The sequence below is a fragment of the Phalacrocorax aristotelis genome, unplaced genomic scaffold (genome assembly GCF_949628215.1).
Source record: "Phalacrocorax aristotelis unplaced genomic scaffold, bGulAri2.1 scaffold_34, whole genome shotgun sequence".
In the NCBI taxonomy this organism is placed as follows: domain Eukaryota; kingdom Metazoa; phylum Chordata; class Aves; order Suliformes; family Phalacrocoracidae; genus Phalacrocorax; species Phalacrocorax aristotelis.
In genome coordinates, this window is record NW_027441361.1 from 404,655 (window position 1) to 417,703 (window position 13,049).

The 13,049-nt window shown below is 54.3% G+C and overlaps 2 long non-coding RNA genes across 3 annotated transcripts in view; one reads left to right on the forward strand and one right to left on the reverse strand.

The window, feature by feature from the left end:
- Positions 1–2,334: 2,334 nt before the first annotated feature.
- The window catches only part of LOC142051435 (uncharacterized), a 175,215-nt gene continuing 164,500 nt past the window's right edge, over positions 2,335–13,049 (reverse strand). The window contains exon 4 of the long non-coding RNA XR_012658468.1: positions 2,335–2,447. This is a non-coding gene — a long non-coding RNA (uncharacterized LOC142051435). The remainder of the gene's footprint in view (positions 2,448–13,049) is intronic.
- LOC142051434 (uncharacterized) overlaps positions 7,728–13,049 on the forward strand; it is a 140,546-nt gene continuing 135,224 nt past the window's right edge. For both annotated transcript variants that reach the window (XR_012658466.1, XR_012658467.1), the window contains exons 1-2: positions 7,728–7,801; positions 9,211–9,377. This is a non-coding gene — a long non-coding RNA (uncharacterized LOC142051434). The remainder of the gene's footprint in view (positions 7,802–9,210; positions 9,378–13,049) is intronic.

Below are 13,049 nucleotides of genomic sequence, written 5' to 3' on the forward strand. Positions count from 1 at the left end.
AGGCCCAGGGGTTTGGGGACTCGCTCCGACCAACTGAAGTATCCTCTCCTCCACACCAGTAAAACACCACCACACCAGCAGGGGCTTGTCACCATTCTTCCTCCAAAGCTCCGTCCCACGGCTCAATAGGCAGAAGACACAAAGTTAAGGGAAGCCTGATTAAGTTCGTTTCACTGCCTTAAACCAGCAAACCCCAGGCATGTGGATGCAGGAAAACGAGCTGAAGCAGGCAGGGAATGAGGAGCCGCCCTCAGCAGAGCAGGACACGGCACCGTGTGCCCAAACGCAGGTGACAGCTGCCAGCCAAGGCTGACACAGCCACCCTGACTGACGGGCCTAAGGCGGCACTTGAACCACCGCGCTCAGCCCCACACCCCAGACGGGGGGTCAGCGGTGCCGACAGGATTAAGTCCTGACTGACTCCCGACAACAGACGCTGACGCTGACTGGCGCCAGCCAGCTGAGTCCGGGCAGGTGATGCTGGCCGACTGACGCTGGCCGACTCACTCTGGCCAACTGACGCACGGCTCGGGGCCTCCTTCTGCCATCGCACCTGGGCATCACCCCTGATGGAGCGGGGCGGGCAGAGGGGTCCCTGGCGCTGCCACTCATACCTGTCGGGCAGAGCTCGGGAAGCTGGAGAGGCCCCTGACTAGTAGAGGCGCTACTTAGCGACACGGAGCCGCTGCTTAACAGCAGCTGAAACATCAGTGTGCCCTCAGCACTATGCCAGCGACGCTGAAGGACATTAACTCTATCCCAGCTACAACCGGCACAGCTCTGAAGTTTTTAACCACCTCTCCCGTGGAGAAGAGTGTGGATGAAATGCCCAGCTCCCCGTTGGCTGCAGACCACAGGAAGGCACCAGAGATGGCTCTATAATTTTGTGTGAGGGAAAGGGCTGCGGACAAACCAAACGCGTTTGATATCTAATACTGTAATCACCTGCGCAGTTAGGCTCTCTTCTCAAACTCCTCCTTCCACCTGTCAAGAGGATTTAACTACATACGTAAAAAGGGAAAAAAGCTTCCTGCCTTTTTTCCCTTTAAGTGAGACAAGTCCTTTCCTATTCAGGCTCTGCTTAAGTCTTAAATAGAACTGGTGACAAAGTAATTCCCTGATCTCCTCTTTCTGCTTTCAGAAGATCAGATGTGATGTTTTGAAGTAACAACCATGGGAGCTGCACTTACATCCGTCACAGGAACTGCTTCCACAGCAGGCACTAACAGCGGCATCGGACATTGTATCTTCACAAATGAGACACAACAACTCATCTGGACTAGGATCACCAGAGCAGGATGAGGAGGAAGAAGAGGGCGATGGCTCCTCTGGCAAAAAGGGAGGCTTTTCCTTCTTTCCTCGCACAGAAGCTTCCCTGGAGGGGGAGAGGGCCTGGTGGGAGAGAAAAGTTTAAAGATGGGTCAAAGAAAACTCTTCCAAGCTTTGGATTTTATCAAAGGAAGAGAACAGGTGGAATTCTTCTCACTCCACATTCGCCTTCTAAAACATAGGCCTTCAGATTAAACTACTCTTCTAGAGCCACAACACCAGAAGAGGGAGGGGGGAACAATTTTCCTGCTGCAGAACTCTCCCTTTCCTTTGATCAAGCAAGAAATTAGCTCAGACCAGAAAAATAACTTTTTGACAGCGAGAAATCAGGTGAAATGAATCCCACCTCTCCTTTGCCAGACGGCAAACGTACATTGCAGGCGCAGCACCAAGTTAGTCTCCGATCAAGTTAGTCTCTGAGTGATTACATTTTAGAAAGGGAAGGAGCCTGTGTTACAGCTTCTCCAGAAGGAGATCCATGGCAGCAAAACAGAAGTGCTACCAAGTGCAGTTTAAAACAGCCGCTCCTCTCAGCACACAGGAGTGTTTTCTTAATTTACAGCAACAGGAAAAGTTCTGTCTCTTCCACACACGGGAGTTCATAGAAGTCAGAGGGGGAGGACATCTCAGTCCAGCGGCAATTTCTTACGTTTTGCAAGGAGCCTTTGCAACATCAAACAGAACCAAAACGACCTCTCAAAGAGAACAACTCCGCTACAAACACCACCAAAATGCTTTGCAGAAATACACGTTCTTAGCACAGCACAGGTTTAACCAGCTTCCAGGGGCATGAACACGGGGACCACCCTACTGCGACGTTAGACAGTATCACAGATTTTAAGATTAAGACGCAGTGACAGTGCTTCCTCCCCCGTAACTGCAGGCGCTGGCCAGTTCGGTTGCATTGCCACTCACACTTGTGCGCGTGGTTTCTCTTGTTCACTGCTCGGTCAGTCCAATTCATTCCATACTTACGCAGGAAGAGCTGGCATCGCATATTTCCCACTGCTTGTCAGCACGGCACCCTTTGGGTTGGGATCTTTCACCTCCACCATGGAACTCCACGGAATTCCTGTGCTCTTTCTATCTCTGGGAACAGGCTCAGAAGTTTTGTCCTGCTAAGAAAAGAGGTGCAGACTTATCTCGTCTGAAGAACCACGTTTAAAATGACATTTCCATGAGTATTTGAAGCAGCAAAAGCCTCTCATCCTCTCATTTTACCCAGCATAAGTGTTGCTCAACTAAAATACTCCTTTGCCTCAGTGAATAGAGCCGGGATGTTCCAAAGGCTTGGGCAGGGTTTTGAACTCACTCGACATTCTTTGGCTTAGCTTCAGGTTCCCTAAGGGCGAAACACCCCTCAGCTCACCATCCACTCAGAGAAGGGGCACAAACCCGCTCCTCCTCCAAAGCGCAGTGCAGTGAGAGCTTAATTCCCTGCTCTGGATCCGTCCCTGGGGAAACTCCTATTCGCCACCTGGGTACGAAGGTTGGATTCATGCCTCACGCACACACCTTCAGTGAGTAACGTTCAAGGGCATGAATACTCAGCCAGAGGCTTGGGCAATTAAAACACGCAACTATTCAATAGGTGGGGTCAGCAGCAACAGCTTGGTTTTATACGAAATACTAAAAACCGTGAACCGTCATTAAAGGACTTGAAAACTGAAAAAATTTCCAGCAATATTCAAATATATAAAAATATGCAAGCAAGCTCTCAGAGGGCGATTGATGGACTTATTTAACGTCTATGACCTGGAAAAAAGAGCGTTTCACGTTTATAACTCCAGGTGTCCCTTGAATCCTGAAGGGCTTTGCAACACTGCCTTAGAACCTCTCGATTTCAGTTTTACTGAAATAAACTCAGCAGTGTTTCTTGAGAGCTCAGGCTCAAGTGCAGCTTTACCACAAGGAAAAAGGGTAACTGTCCTCTTTCTCCTTTTCCAGCCTATTGAATTATATCATGCCCCCAGCCCCAGGTAAGCTTACGCTAGGAAAACATTATCAGAGAGACACGTGACTCACTGCTTATCGTCTCCTCAGTTGTTCAAAAGCGCAGAATCAAATCTCACAGTCGGCACGGAGGGACGGACCCCGTGGAAGGACGGACCGCGCGGAGGGACGGACCCCGTGGAAGGACGGACCGCGCGGAGGGACGGACCCCGCGGAAGGACGGACCGCCCCAGACCCGCGACGGTAGGTATTACAACACTCTGGTGTCGCTCTCGTTTTGTCTCTCCCCCCTTTCTCCCTTTTTTCTCTCTTTCTCTGCTTTTCTCTCGCGTCTCCATCGCTGGCCAAATGAAGGGACTTGGCACTTTGATTCCGTTTTGAGTCTTAGTTCTGTTCCCGAGAATGTAGAAGGAACGTGGCCACGGCAACACGTTGGAGTCAGTCAGAAGTTAAGCCCAGCCGCCCCCAACCTCCCAGAATTCCCTGAGGTCGGTTGGAAAGCAAGGGGGTTTAACCTCTGCCAAATTGTTCAGCCCGACAGTGGATCGTGACAGACTGGTAGGAGTGTTACCGAAAAACGCGGTAAAATCAGAAACAACTCTTTAACAGCAATTTAGTATTAAAGAGCAGGCATTCTTTATTCACAGCGCCGGATGCACGCGGGATCGCTGCTCCTAACGTGCGTACCTTACGCACCTTTCCCGTACAATTTATAGATCAAAAATTTACATATTCATAGATATTCATTATTGTCCTTTCTACCGATTGGTACAAACTTGCTCGTTCCATATGTAAATTACTGCGCAGACTCAGTTATCCTCTTTGTTGTTCTCTTTTGAGTAGGTGGTATTACTTGGGTCGGTGGTGGTCCGTGAGTCGGTGGTCGCGATCTCCCCCTGTCGGAATTACCTTTTACCTACTTGGCTCTTAATCTTGGCAGTCCTGGCCAGTTTTCTCAGTCCGCTACACGAAACCACATTTTGTCATCCTTTTCTGACAGAAGCGCATTGTCTATTGTTTCGTTCACATTAATGATTACCGAGGGACTAAAATGCAGATCAAAGAATGCACTGATTGGTATAGTCCATGTCCCCAGACTTAACGTCCAGTTGGATAAGGCTGTACAAGGAGTATAGCAACATCTATGGTTGGTTAATTCGATCGCTCTGGTTACAGGAGCAGCAACAAAGAGGTGGTTTTAGCAGTTTTTCTCCAGCAGGCATGCCCTGCTGCAAGGTCTGGCCTATCGGCCCAAGGACTGGACTAGAAGCAAATAAAGAGGAAGCCGTCAGCTGCTTCCGTTTGCAAGAAATACCAAGTCAACAATTGCTAAGTTCTTCCTGTTCATATCTCAGGGTCCTTTAGAGAGCTTGACATCTCCGTGTGATTCCCGCGAGGCTTCGGCTACCACGCGGGCTGTGCCCCACAGCCTCGCAGTTAAATTCCCCTTCCTGCGCTGCAGCTGCTTTGTGCAGTGGCCATAAGCTGCTCTGTTCCTCCTGCGTTTTGCTGGCGAGACGGCTGTACGAGGGCGATGCTGGCGGCACACACCGGCTACGGGGCTGCTCCAGTCCTCCTCTACACCCTTCCCTGTTCCCTCTTGCTCCTTCTAGCAAGAGGTTGTAAAAGTAGCAAGTCACTTGAGCAACTCTTCTCTAGCATGCAAGTCCCGTCAAACCAGTAACATGATACACCTTAAAGTCTCTGTTCCTTTATGGATTATAGAGCTGAGACAGAACACCAGCAACACCACCATCACCACCCCCAGCCACGGCAGAAAAGATGACATTTCTTTACAGCCAGCCACCAGATGAGCCGGTAACAGGAGTGTGTGCCACTGGGTCGCTGAGGCCAGCAGGGACTGGGGTCCATTTCTGAGCAACGCTGTCCTGTATAGAAACAAACCCGTTCCTGCTTTTCAAAAGCTTTCAATATTAGACATGAATGAACTGGTCAGTAAGATACCTAAAACAGAGGTTTTCAAAAAAGAGGATTTCAAAAACATTATTTTAGCAAATGGATTCATGAGCAGAGGGACCACAGAGACCTTTCACGCTTCTACAAAAGCAGGTCTTATATAAAAATCACAAGCAAAACAAGCTGAAATTAAAATGGAAAAAAAAAAGAAATAAGAGAAAGAAAATGGATTGGGGGGCAGTGAAGACAAAGTATTGTCTAATCCTTTTGTTATTTAGCTGTATAATTATTGATTGTGCTGACAGGTCGCTGACAGGTTTTGGGGGGTGTGCCTGGGTCTGCTGGTTGCTGCCAATTTTGGGGGAAACTTGAGGATTTGGGGGTGTTGCTGTGTCAGGTGCATGCTGCTAGGTCTGGTGGGAGCAGCCAGGTGTGGGGTGCGTCTGGATTTAGGGTTTGTTCCTGGACTGGGGCAATGCTACCAGGTCTAAGGGTTATTTTGGGTTTGGCGGCTGCCGCTGGGTTGACGGCAGCCTCTGTTCCAGTGGACACAAACCCTGTCCCTGCAGCAGCGCCAGCAGTGCGTCTCGTAAGGCGCTGGGCACTGCTGTGGTCACGCTGCGCTCTCTGGCTGGTTGTTTCAGCAGGTCGGCTGCACGGCTGGCCTCCCTTGAGAGGCGCTGGGGTGCCACCCTCAGGTGGATTTCACTTGCTGTGTTTGAGGTGAAACTGTGTCCCTCATGTTCAGAGTGCTTTAGGATAGCACACACCATGCCGGCTGCTCCGCCTTGGTAGTAAACAGTGTGTTTCTGTTTGTGGATTTGTTGCGCCGTTCCTTCTTTTGAATCTCTGATGCGGATCACTCGGGGCCATTGGTGGAGGCTGATTTTTGCACCGTGCCTGCTGTGTTGCTTGTCAGTGGTGCAGGAGGGGAGCCGGGCAGCGCTGCTCCACTGCTGCCCCACTGCTGCCCCACTGCTGCTTGCTGGGGTAGCCGTGGAGGAAAGAGGCTTTAGGAAGTCCCTTCCCAAGTCCAGCGGAAGCTGAAGAGGTTTTCTGCCAGTGGAGTTCCTGCTCTGTATGAGGTTGCTGCCAGGCACTGACTTTGTGCAGCCTGCGCTCCTGTTGACTTGCTGCTCTGTGTCACAAAGGGGTTTGTCAGGCAACTGTCTGGTGAACAAGGCTTCCGTGGTGCTTCGCTGTCTGGATATTCCAAAATAGGAGAGGGGCGCAAGTTAACATTTTTGAGGTGAGTTGAGCTTTTTAAGTTTTGGAGCTGACCGATCCAACAGAGTTGTGCTTAGGAAACCACAAATCTGGTATTTGAGGGCTTGTTGCACCCAGAAATCAAGCAGGCTGCATCAGTGTGACTCTAGGGATTGTTCTGCACAACGAAAGCTAAAGCGAGGCATACGTCACTAAAGGCGGCTGTGGGTTAGGCTAGATGAGCCACATCTACAAGCCTTCCCACCTCAGCATCTTCTGTGGTGTGCTTAGGAGATGAAGCTGTGCCTTGCTGTTGAACTTGGTCTAAACCCAGACGAAACCATGAGTTATTAGTGAAAGCCTGATTGCTGGTAGTTTGACGCTGCAATTGTAATGTTAATAGGCAGGGAGAGAAGGATGCGGGAAGCAGGTGTGTGACTTCTGTGAACAGCGGCAGCACAGGCGTGTGTGACCCTAGGAATCCAGGGCACAGGAAAGCCTTTGCTTCTGATCCAGCCTATTGGTCTCACAGGAGCTTCCGAAAGGACGAGAACGGCATGCTCATCTCCGCAGGATCCAGCAGTTCCGTGGTCCAGGTAAGCCTTGAGTCAAAGAACCAGCTGGAAGCAGCTGTCACTAATACGCAGCTGGAGGCCGGTCAGTTCCTTTATCTCCCGTTATTAACATCCATGTCAGCGTAACGCAAAAGACCGGCATTTATCACTTTCCTGGTGTGAAGCAGTGGCTAGATTTTATCTACGTGTCTTGTCATCCTGGAACTGAGTGTTGCTGTCAAGTGTGCTTGCCAGTCTTGATTGCTAATTTAAACTGCTAGTGAGGGCTCTCCTGGCAGAGAGCAGTGCTTGTGTGTGCATTTGGTGGCTCGCTTATGAAGAGGAGGCACTTGATGGTTTGTTAGAGAGAGGTCTCTGGTGATCATGGTCAGGGAGTGCTGGAGAGCGCCTGGCAAGGTTATAACGCCACGCTGCTGGCGTACGGTCAGAGGGGCTCAGGGAAGAGCCCATGAGCGACAATCGGATACGGTGCAAGCAGTTCCTGGGCAGTGATCAGGAAATGGGGCAGTTGCCCAGAACTGCTACTTTTACTCTCTTCCCATCTCCCATCACTGGTTTTTTCTTTCTTTCTCTGTCTGACTCCCTGCCTGTATTTTCTAACTCCTCCCTGTCTGTCCTACAGCCTGTTGCTATGGTCTCCTTTCTGTGAGGGACCCGTGTGAGCTGTGAGGCACCCGTGGGTTCCCTGAGGTGGAAGGCAGTCGAGCGAGCGGGGCTGCAGCACAGGGAGGGAGGGAGGGAGGGACAGACAGACACAGAGAGAGAGACAGAAGTGCCTGAGCTGTGCCATGTGCCTGGCAGTGCAGAGAGCAGGAACTGCGGTGAGTCCTGGGCCCCTGGGGTCATGTCACCCCTCTCCTACATCCCAGTCCCTCCTGACACCCCCTTCCCTTTCCCTCTGAGGATTTGTGGTAGGATACGTAGGTACATATCTATGTATGTGTGTATATGTTTATGATATTATACCTAGACATATACATAATACAAATATTATAATTTCAAAATATTTATTTGTAAAAAAATAAATCTATTCTTTATAAAAATAGAATCATATTATCTTAAACATAAAAAATACCTGTTTGTGGACGTAAGCCATCCCCAGCCCAGCTCAGCCACCCGTGGGGTGGGCAGGGGATGGGTTAACCCCCCACCCTCCCTCCCACTGAGCAAATGCCCGCAGGCAGAGAGAGGTGCTGCAAAGCCAACACCCAACTATCTTAAGGAATTCAAGAAGAAACAGGGATGTGGGAGAGGGCTGGGGCTGGAGCAGCTGGGTGCTGGTCTCTGCCTCTGCATCTCTTCTGCATGTGGAAAGGAAAAGTCTTTTTCTATTCCCTGCCGGTGCTGGATTATGTGAGGTCTCCTGAGCTTATTCTTGACGTGGGAGCACCAAGAAACAGAAAAACAAAAGTTGTGGGGGAAGGAACCAAAGATGCTGGTGAGCGTTGCCTTTCCCCTTTCCTTTGCTCCTCGAAGCTTTCTTCTCCTGCCTTCCTGCATGGACCTGCTCGCCTCCTGTCTCTCCCTGCTGAGTATTTTCTCCCCCGGAGTGCCCCAGGTCCTCTGGATGAGCTTCTAACGGGGTCGCTTGGTTCTGCATGCTGTGTCTTCCCAGTCATCGTGAAAACTGTCAGCATGGCATGGAAGCAGAGTGGAAAAGGTGCCTGCAGAGGTCTCGGGCGTGAGCTCACGGGGGCTCTTAGTGAGCACAAGCGGGTGCTGAGAGCCTGCCCTGCTGGAGGGCCTCACGCTGCGTTTGCAAGCTGTCCTGGCACTGCCCCTGAGCTGCCTGCACAAGTTGAAGAGTTGGCTGGTGCCAGTGGGAGGAGGTGGGACTGGATGGCGGGAGCAATGGCTTCTCCTTACAGGAAAGGCTTGTCCAGGTGGGACCCTAGTTGCCACCTGCTCTGGGCCGGTGCCTTTCAGCCGCACCATCCCTTGCTTGTTCTTGGCGAGTTGCTGCACACCGAGAGAGGCCAGAGAGCTTCTTCAAGCAGCGCACCCAGCTCGCTGCCATGCAAGTGCTTCTCCACTGACGTGCTCTTGTGACCCATGAATTCTCACGGCTGCTTCTCTGTTTGGTACCCGCAGGGTCCGACCGAAGGCACCGTCTGCGGTTCAGAGCCGAGCTGCTTGGCCAAATCAGTTCTTAACCCTGTGATGGTCATAGCAGGAATGAGAGCCAGGGCACCCTTCTCCATGTGAACGTAGTTTCTTCTTCTCCTTCCAGCCTGAAAACCATGCGGGAAAGTGCTGGCCCTTGCTGGGAAGTCGGGGACAAGCCTTCATCAAGCTGTCTGTGCCAATCCTTCCCAGAGCAGTCACCATGGACCACGTTTCAGGACAACGTTCCCTGGAGACAGTATCGGCAGAGCTCCAAAGGACATGGCTGTCTACGTGAGTGGTTTCTCCAGAGTGGGGGGCTGGGTGTTGCACAGCGTTTCTAAGCCGGGGGTGAGTATGGGTCAAAGAGTCCAGCGGCCTCTGGCCTCCTCCTGGCTCGCAGAAGCAGCAAGCTCCTTGGAGCTGTATTGCGCTTCTGTCCAATATACTGTTTGAAAGGAAGGTTCTGGGGCATGATGGAACTCGGGGAGCCACAGGGAAGAGGAGGTGGCACAGCGCACTGTCCTAGCCCTTCTGGCTTTCAATCCCCGTGGGCATTTGTGACCCTCAGGTTACCCCCCTCCCCCTGGGAACATCTGCTCCTTCTCTGAGTGGCAGCCTAGACTCGCTGAGTAGGCAAGCGTGGCGTGCTACCTAGGTGCAGCTTCTTGTCTGCTCCTTGTGCTCGTCTTGCTTTGACTGCGTAGCTGAAATAAACCCGTGCTTCACCGACTGAAGTTAAGTCTTCCCACAGTGTGTGAGGCGCTCTGGTTTCTCCACCCCCGTGTTTCTCTTGGGCCTGAAGTAGGAACCTGAGGAGCAGGGAAGGCTCCTGGGACAGTTCACTTTCCAGGCAGTGCTGAATCACAGTCAGGCCTTGCAGCTGAAGGTACGGAGACAGAGAGGGAGGAGAACTGTAGGAGAGGAGGAGAAATGCGCTTGGCTGGGGAGAAGCTTCCCTGCCAAAGGGCTATAGGCAGCCCTGTCCTTGAGCGTGTGCCACGCTGGCCTTTCTTCTGCTTTAACTTCCGAACAGCGTGTGCCTGGAGAGCTGTTCTTTTTCTCTTTCCTTTTGGGTTTAAGCTTCAGTGCCTACAACCACCGCAGCTGAAGCTAAAACCACCTTGAGTGTCTGGACTGCAAGTGGCTACAAGTGGCCACATCCCGTAGTACGCACTACTCCTGGCCTGCTGGTGAAAGACTCGAAATCCTGGCCTTTCTGAGGCCTCTGTTGCTGCTGGTAGCGAGCAGTGACAGGGAGGCCATTCTGCTTCAGTGCCTTTCTAGAGAAGGCAATGAGACATTATACTAACAGCACTGGGTCTTGTGACTGTGGAAGCAGGCTAGAAGACCTTGCCAAACTGTTTGCTGAAGCTTCTGGGAGCTGCTTCTTCCTTTACTCTTCTTGCAGCCAAATGAGGTAGAGCAGGATCACACTGTCTTGACCACGAGAGGTGCAAAGACCTCGCAGGGCAGCCGGAAGGAAGGTGTTGACCGAGGCCGTCACCGCGGCACTGCTCTGTCGGTAGTCAAATGCTAGAGAGGAAAAGGCAGCTCCGAAGAGGGGGGGACGGTTCTGGGCCGGTGGGTTATGGGTAGCCGTAGTCGTTGGCTATGTCCATGCTGGCCTCCTTCTGCACACAAACGTGCAGCTGCCCGGTGACACCTGCAGGGCCGCCCGCTCCCGCTCCTCCTGGGCCAGCGCCTTCACACGCTCCCGCTGGGGCCGCTGCTTGCGTGTGATGGGCACCGACTGCTCCTGCTCCTCCAGCGGGGTGGGCGCAGCCGTGAGCCCCCCCAGGGCCCGAAGGACAGCGGGGAGTCGTTGGGAGGTTGTGGCGGCATGTGCAGCTGCTGCGGCAGCCCCTCCCGTGGGGTTTGGCCTCCGTGGGCGACAAGCACAGCCCGCTCGGCTGCTGGGGTTTGGCAGCAGACCTGGTGCGTGCCTTGCTGCTCGATGGTGCCGCCGGTGCCATGTCCTTCTTGCCGTCAGTGGGGGCTTGAGGCATCCAGTGCTGCGCTGGGTCTCGGGGCTGCCATCAAGGAATTGGGTTCCGGGTTGGGTGGTTGGGGCATCAGCCCCACCACCTTCACTGTGTGCCCCAGCAGGTGGAAACTGTGGCTGGAGTTGAGCAAGGGCACCCTCAGGATGATGCGGAGCGTCCTCAGCACCGGGTGGGGATGCTGCTCCTGGGGACTCTGGTTCCAGGCTGCGGTGGGGATGCCGGCAGCGGCGCAGGGTCAAGGCGGTGGGATCAGAGGTGGCACCCAGTGGGCCTAGGACTGGCCCCATCAGGGCGGGCAGAGGGGACTCCCATGTCTCACTGGAGCGGTGAGCGTGTCTGCCCCGCCTTGCCCCTGCACCCACTGCTCCGCGGCTTCATCCCGGGCCGGGGCCTCCTGGGGCCTCCCTGGGGTGCTGCAGGGGCGTGCGGCCCAGTGCTGCCGGGAGCTGCGGGGCCCGGCTGGGCCCTGACACCGGCTGTGCTGGCACCTGGAAATGCTGTGTGTTCCCTGGAACGTATCGCAGCCCCCGGGCAGCGGGGGGCCGTAGCTTCCAGCATGGGTCTGTGGGACTGGAGCAGTTGAGGGTCACAAGGCTGGGGTGGGGCGTGGGGTGGGAGTCCCAGAGCAGCAGTTCAAGGCCTCCATGCTGTGGTGTTTGAGTGGGACGGCTGCTTTAAATCTGTCCCCTCTGCTGCATGAAGGGCCTTTGCCCCTTGGTGTTGCCCTGGTTTCTAGGTTGCTTGGCGGGCACGCTGCTGATGTTGGACGCTCTGCGCTTGCTGCTTCCCGCCTGCAGCCCGCTGCTGCCTGCCCCGTGCCATCCCCGTGCAGCTCTGCCTTTGTGGTTTGCCTGCTTGCTGCCCACCTCTCCCCACCTGGGCCCCACCCGGCAGGAGGTGACACCCGGCGGCAGCGGCAAGTGGGTCAAAACCACCCGGGGCTGCCTCCGCAGCGCCTCCTCCAGCAGCTGGGCCATGTGGGGCTGGTGACGCTGGGGGTGCACCTGGGCTCTGGCCAAGGGCGTCAGTAGTGGGGACTGCAGGACGCTGAGCAGGGGACTGTCCAGAGGAGCCTGCAGGGGATCGTTCTGGGGACTGTCCACAGGACTGTCCTCAGAAGTCTCCTCTGCCGTCTCCGGAGGAGCCTGCAGGGGATCGTTCTGGGGACTGTCCACAGGTCTGTCCTCAGAAGTCTCCTCTGCAGTCTCCGGAGAGCTCTCCTCGGAGATATCCAAGGGCAGCCAGGTGGGGAGGACTGCCGACACCCCGCCCTGGTTCCCCTTGGTGTCTTGCAAGGGGGAGGCCGGCACACCCCTAAAGGGGTCGGCATCCCCCAGCATCCCCGATTGCAGGCGGCGTTTGCACCAGCCGCCCTCCGCCTCGTACTCCAGGAGGTCAGGGTCTTTGCTGCAGGAGGCAGTGGTGTCCAGGCTGTCGGGGAGATCGGCGAGGATATTTTCACCGTCCACCAGCATCACTGCTGCCAACTTCTCCACCTCGCAGCCGCCCTCTGCCCTGTACTCCAAGAGGTGGGGGAGCTTGTTAAGTGAAGTTGTTAAGTCGAGGACATTGGGGATGGTGTCCCCGCCATCCACCAGCCCCGCCGCCACCAGTGGCTCCTTGGGGCAGCCGCCCTCCGCCACGTACCCACAGAGGTCAGGGTGCTCATCAAGGGCCTCGGCAGTCACGTTGGGGACACTGGTGGTCAGGGTGGTGTCCTCACTGTCCCCTAGCCCTGCCACCACCGCATGGTCCTGGGGGCAGGCGCTATCTGCCGTGTACATGGAGAAGTCGTGGAGGTCATTGAGGAAATCGGCGCTGATGAGGCTGTTGGGGAAATGAAGGCCATTAGGGATGGTGTCCTCGCTGTCCCCCAGCCCTGCTGCCACCACTTGCTGATGGGGGCAGCCGCCCTCCGCCACGTACTCGGAGAGGTCAGGGACCCGGCTGAGGAAGCTGG